This window comes from Polypterus senegalus, chromosome 9 (assembly GCF_016835505.1).
Source record: "Polypterus senegalus isolate Bchr_013 chromosome 9, ASM1683550v1, whole genome shotgun sequence".
NCBI lineage: Eukaryota > Metazoa > Chordata > Cladistia > Polypteriformes > Polypteridae > Polypterus > Polypterus senegalus.
The window spans coordinates 171,266,524-171,272,614 of record NC_053162.1 but is presented as its reverse complement, the minus strand read 5'-3'; positions in this window follow the sequence as shown (position 1 = coordinate 171,272,614).

The window sequence follows — 6,091 nt, the reverse complement described above, 5'->3', positions numbered from 1 at the left end:
AAGGACAGGGGGAGACAGCTAATACAGGGCTTTATCTCCCCCAGGACGCTAGATGGCAGCAAGCCCTGGCTCAGATTTCCACATTGGTGCGAAGAAGACATTTTGGGTATTGTATTGCAACCTTATCCCGTATGGGTGCCAGGGGATAGCACCATTACTGCACACACACCAGTGCACAAAGCAAGGCCTATAAAGAAATGGATGAGTGAGTCTGGTGTGGAGGAACTTGAGTGGCCCGCACAGAGCCCTGACCTCAACCCGACAGAACAACTTTGGGATGAATTAGAGCGGAGACTGTGAGCGGGTGAGCCAGGCCTTCTCGTCCATCATCAGTGCCTGACCTCACAAATGCTCTCCTGGTCACAAATTCCAATAAACACTCCTACACCTTGTGGAAAGCCTTCCCAGAAGAGTTGAAGCTGTTAGAGCTGAAAAGGATGGGCTAACTCCATATTAAAGCCTGTGTGTTAAGAATGGGATGTCAGTAAAGTTCATGTGTGTGTAAAGGCAGGCGTCCCAATACTTTTGGCAACAGAGTGCAGCTTCTCTGGCGCTCATCCAGAGTGACCATTATGTTCTTGATCATCTTTTTTACCATATGGTCCTTCTCCTATGATTGTTTAGTTTGTCCAGCTCTAGGAAGAGTCAGTGTTGTTACAAACATCTTCCACTTAAGTATGATGGAAGTCACTGTGCTCCTGGGAGCCATTTATGCAGCAGGATTCTTTTTTTAGCCTTCCCCAGATCTGTAACTTGACACAGTTCGGGGGTCTGATTAAGATTCTTCCTGGACACCTCCCTGATGAGATGTTTTGGGCATGTCCAACATGGGAAGAGACCTTAGAGCAGACCCAGGGCACACTGGAGAAATTATATCTTTTGGCTGGCCTGGGAACACTTCGGTTTTCCCCTATTGGAGTTGAAGGAGGTGGCGTAGTAAAGGGATGTCTGGGCATCTTTGCTTAGACTGTTGTTCCTGTGACCCAGACCTGGATAAGCATCAGAAAATGGATGAATAGACGAGTACTGTAAGAAAGAGAAAGAACAAATGAAAAGAGCTGGGCAAGCAATGCCCATATACTGTTGAAAACTACAAGAGAAAAACAGAGTTTCAAAAAAGACCAACAAAGTAATGTCTTTCCAAGTTCAAAGCTGAAGTTGGCCAAACCTCTAGTCTTAAGCGCTTCCAGCAGGAAGGGACGGGTCAAGGAGGCTGGACACCAGAAGTGACATCAGAGATGGAAGGGCCATCAGTCTTCCGGTCTGCAGAGGGAAAAAGAGAGAAAGCATCAGTACACAGCGGCAGCCCCCAAGTTCGGCAGGTAATTACCATCAACTGAGCCCTTGAGTTGTTACCCATTCAAACACGTATGGCAGGATGAAGTTAGATGGAGTCTATTTCAAATTCACTGGAAGCTCTGCTGGAGCAATTCACTCATTCACTCCATTCATCTATCTTCCAACCTTCAAAAAACAGGTCCTGTTAAAACCCACCAAGGCATTCCTTGTGTGATTTGGGGCTCTGCAAGAAATGATTTGTTGTTACTGTAACCTGATTCAATTCAAGTCCAGGATTGTTCAGCTTGATAGAGCGAAGGAGATTCCTGTCTTTAGTTCTCAACCGTGTACTAAACCCCAAAATTTTAAATCATTTTACATGGCTAAAGAAGCTCTCCTTTCATCGGTGACACTCTGTGTGATCCTTAGCAAGTCACTTTCCCAAGATGCATGTGTTCCATTTCTTTTCATCAATCTCAATACAGTTGTGCTCTACTACTGTAATGGGAAAAGAGTCCAGAATTTGTAACAGAAAGCTACGAAGATGATTGGCAGACAATCTTTTTTGGAACTGCAGTGCCCCACATAAAAAGGATGTTGTAAAGCAATGTGGAAATAATCACAATGAGGAATATGAAGGTTTGGGGCGACCACCCCATATCTCTCTACTATTAAAAAAAAAAAAAATCTTGGAAGGAGACAAGATGCGATTGTCTCAGAGACACTTTCACGTCCCGCGAGATGAGTCTTTGTGCCAAGCAATGTAACCAGGGCCGCTGCCGGCCAAATGGGTGCCCTAAGCAGAAATTTACTTTTGTGCCCCCTCCCCCAAATATTATGGAAGTAAAAATAAAATAATAAAAAAAACACCTACTATAGGGGCCAAAATAGAACTTTATTCAAATAAAAAGTAAATACATGAGGGCGCGCGCGTCATCACGTGTGCTTAGCCTACTCTGCGTTCACCGTAAAATGCAATACATTTTTGTTTATTTGTATATGTATATTATTAATATTAATTTACTATTATAATATATAAAAACGTTTTTTGAGCAGCTGGGATGGTGCCCCCCTGGGAGTTGGTGCCCTATGCAGACTGCGTACTCTGCGTATAGGGAGTGGCGGTACTGGATGTAACGATGCCCAGGACCAGAAGCCCCGCGAGACAAGAGCTTATAGAGAGAGATTTGAAAAAGTCCTGCATGATTATGTCAGACACATTTCTTGTAGAGAGAAAGAAATGATATTCACTCATGGGCAGTTATACTTTGCGTTGTCACAATGTAATTCCAAACATGGACTCAAAATTCAGTGCGATATTGACGGAAAGGTAAAAGCGAAAAGAGATCGAATATATGGACATAGGTGATATGATAGAAGTGCGCTGCGTGAGATGCAGATCACGTGGCACGGCGGCGGCAGCAGCAAGCCAACAACAACAACAACAACATTTATTTATATAGCACATTTTCATACAAACAGTAGCTCAAAGTGCTTTACATATTAAAGAATAGAAAAATGAAAGACACAATTATAAAACAAAATAAATCAACATTAATTAACATCGAATAAGAGTAAGGTTCAATGGCCAGGGGGGACAGAAAAAACAAAAACTCCAGACGGCTGGAGAAAAAATAAAATCTGTAGGGATTCCAGACCATGAGACCGCCCAGTCCCCTCTGGGCATTCTATCTAACATAAATGAAACAGTCCTCTTTGGATTTAGGATTCTCACGGAAGGGCTTGATGATGATGATGGTCACGTAGACTTCTGCCTTTTAATTCGTCCATCATTGTTGGAGCATCATGAAGCTTTGAGTAGGTGGTGGTGGCGCAGGCCACCACCACAAAGAAACCGGAAAAAGAAACAGAAAAGAGAGTAGGGGTCAGTACCGATTTTAGAGCCACCATGAATAGTTATTTTGAGGAAATTGAACATATAGAGTATCAGGATTAAGTTAAATTAAGATTAAAATCCAGCAGCTGATCGAGCAAAGAGGAGGTAAAAAAAAAACTGTTTCCCATTCTATCACTGTTTAAAAGGGGATTTCGGAGGAGCGACTGCGTCTCCTTGGGGTGTGTTCAGCCCCCCTCTTCGCAACGCGAGCGACAGAGACATGAAGTGGTTGACATGTAGTGCAGGCACTAAGATGCAATATATGGATCTCTACAGAAGCGAGTTCAAAACAGAACTGAAGTACATTGAACAAAATAGTGTATACACGTATATTAGTGATTTGACAGGAAGGGGTGTGTTTCTGGATTGTGGAACTAGAAGTGAGGTCGGGACAGTCAGGCGGGATTTCCCCCTGTGTGTCTGCAGAGGAGGAAAGAAAGAAGGCATTACTGGACAGTGCTCCCCCACCTAATCCATTATACTTACTTAAGCCCATCAGCTGCCCCCCATGCACGTGTGTGACAGCAGGAATAAGGAAGCTGACTTTGTGTAGTGTGTCCGACAATGAGGGTCATTCTGTGGCATTTTCATCCAGCACTCTTAATAGACAACAGCCTTGGAGTGCTTACATATATAGATAGATAATTAGGCAGAACTTTATTTGTCCCCAGGGAGAAATTTGGCTTTTTACAGAAGCTCTTTAAATAAATACACACATAGGTGGATAAATAAGGAAATAAATAAATATACACACACACTTTGGTCTGGACACACACCAGAAGGACTATAAAACAAATAAAATTAAAAAGAAGGAAAAGTTCTGACCTGGCTGTCACAGTTCCTGTGAGGCATTAGTCAGACAATTGCCATTGGTATGAAGGAGTCTCCACAGCGCTTCTAATGAATAATTTGTTGGCTGAAAGTCCTCAGTGTTGGTGTGTCAGAGAGAGGATGTGCAGCATTCTTCATAATGGCATTCAGTTTTGTTTTAATTCTGTCCTTTGCTACGATCTCCAGGGGGGTCCAGAGAACATCCTATAACTGAGCCTGCCCTTTTAATTAGCTTGATTTGGAGGGCCGCTCTTTAAGTGATGTCACTTCCCACATTATAGGAATGCAGTCTCCTAAGAAAAAAGAGCCTGCTCTGCCCTTTCTTATATAGTTCCTCAGTGTTCTGAGACCAGTCCAACCTGTCATTAAGGTGGACCCCCAGGTACTTGTAGGAATGGACCACCTCTACATCCATGCCCTGAATAGTGACTTGACATAGATCAGTATAATAACTTAAACATGAAGTGTAAAACTTTAAAACATCTACATGTTCATGTAGAACACACATATGACTGTAAACAGAACAGAATTAAAATGGTTAGACATTGTGTTTAAAGCTCCCTTAACATATTACGTTTAAAAGAAAAACACTAATAAATTAAAGTCTGTAGTATTTTTCAATGGCTTCATAAGCAGGAAAAATTAAGTACTGTACACCCTTACTCAATTAAATATGTGGTAAATCTAACCTTAGGTGACAAACAGCACATAACAGATTTTACTTTCATTCAACCAAAATACATTGAGACAAGCAAAAAACGTGCAAATTGCACAAAGACAGCTTCAAATAATTTTCTACACAAACTATGGTCCAGAAATAGTTAGAAAGACTTTTTTTTCAGTCTAGAGGGCTAAAAATAGGTGTATCGTATGTGGGGGTTTTTGTATATTGGCGAGTTTTGCAGCGCAGGACAAAAAAAAAAAAAATGGAAGTGACTTTAAGGCATTTATAAGTAATTCTCATGGACATAACAGTAACAGAAAAACAAGAAATGAAGAGCAAAATTCTTTTCTCTGTTTTCGAATGCACTTCTCCTTAATTTTCATTTCAATTGCGTACGTGAGTACATCTAGTGGGAATTTGGGGAAGTGCGTTCAAGATGGAAATGAGGAAGTACTTTTTTTTCACTGCAGCAAACTACTGGCTGATTCAGCTCAAGTGGAAGCCGTAAAAGCGTTTAAAGATATCTCCAAAATATTCTTAGAACTGAATTATTCACACAAGCTTCAGGAAGCAAATTCTCATTTTATGTGTCATCAGAGGTGCAAATGATCTCAAAACTGAAACCATCTATCCATTGATCAAACCTGCCTAATTCAATTTAAGGTTGCATTGGACCATAGTGTATCAGAGCAGCACTGAACTTAAGATTAGAACCAACCCTATAAATAATTAGAGTTTTTCAAGGCGCACTACCATTCAGCATGATGGCCAGACCAGGTTTTGGTCCAGCCTTGCCCCTGATGATTGCTGGGACAGGCTTCAGCTGCCCTGCAATCCTGCATAAGATAAGCAGGTTAAGATGATGGATAGGTGGATGGATATATCTGATCTTACAGTGGGCACTTATTTGTCACATTAAGAGCTGTAGTGTTGCTAGAGCGTTCCAAGACTGCTTCTTCTTCTCAGGCCATGAGAGTTCAGGAGTGGAGAGCATGCTGGTGGGTGAGGGAGACAGCTTGCCTCACAAAAACATTGTGTGTTTGAACATTCCCCCCCAAGGTTCAAGAGGTAGCAACAAAACACAAGGACAGAATCCCCTCTACGATCAAATGGCAGCCTTTATTAAGTACTGCTACAGACGGCTAGGGGCCCTGCCCAGCCAGGATGCCTAATGGATGGCAGACCCAGGTGATGAAGCGTGGTCAAGGCATTATCTCCTACCGGGACACTAGAGTGCAGCCCACATGGGTTGCCAGGGTGTTACGGATTTCTGCGGGGCATGCTGGGAATTGGCGTTCACTGCAGTACTGTTGGGTTTCATGGGTGCCACCTCACCTCCTTCGTTCCGGGAGCCAGAGTCAGGTGGGAGAAAGAGACAAAGCTTGCCAGAGGAGGAGTGCAGGAACAGGAAAGGAAGAAGA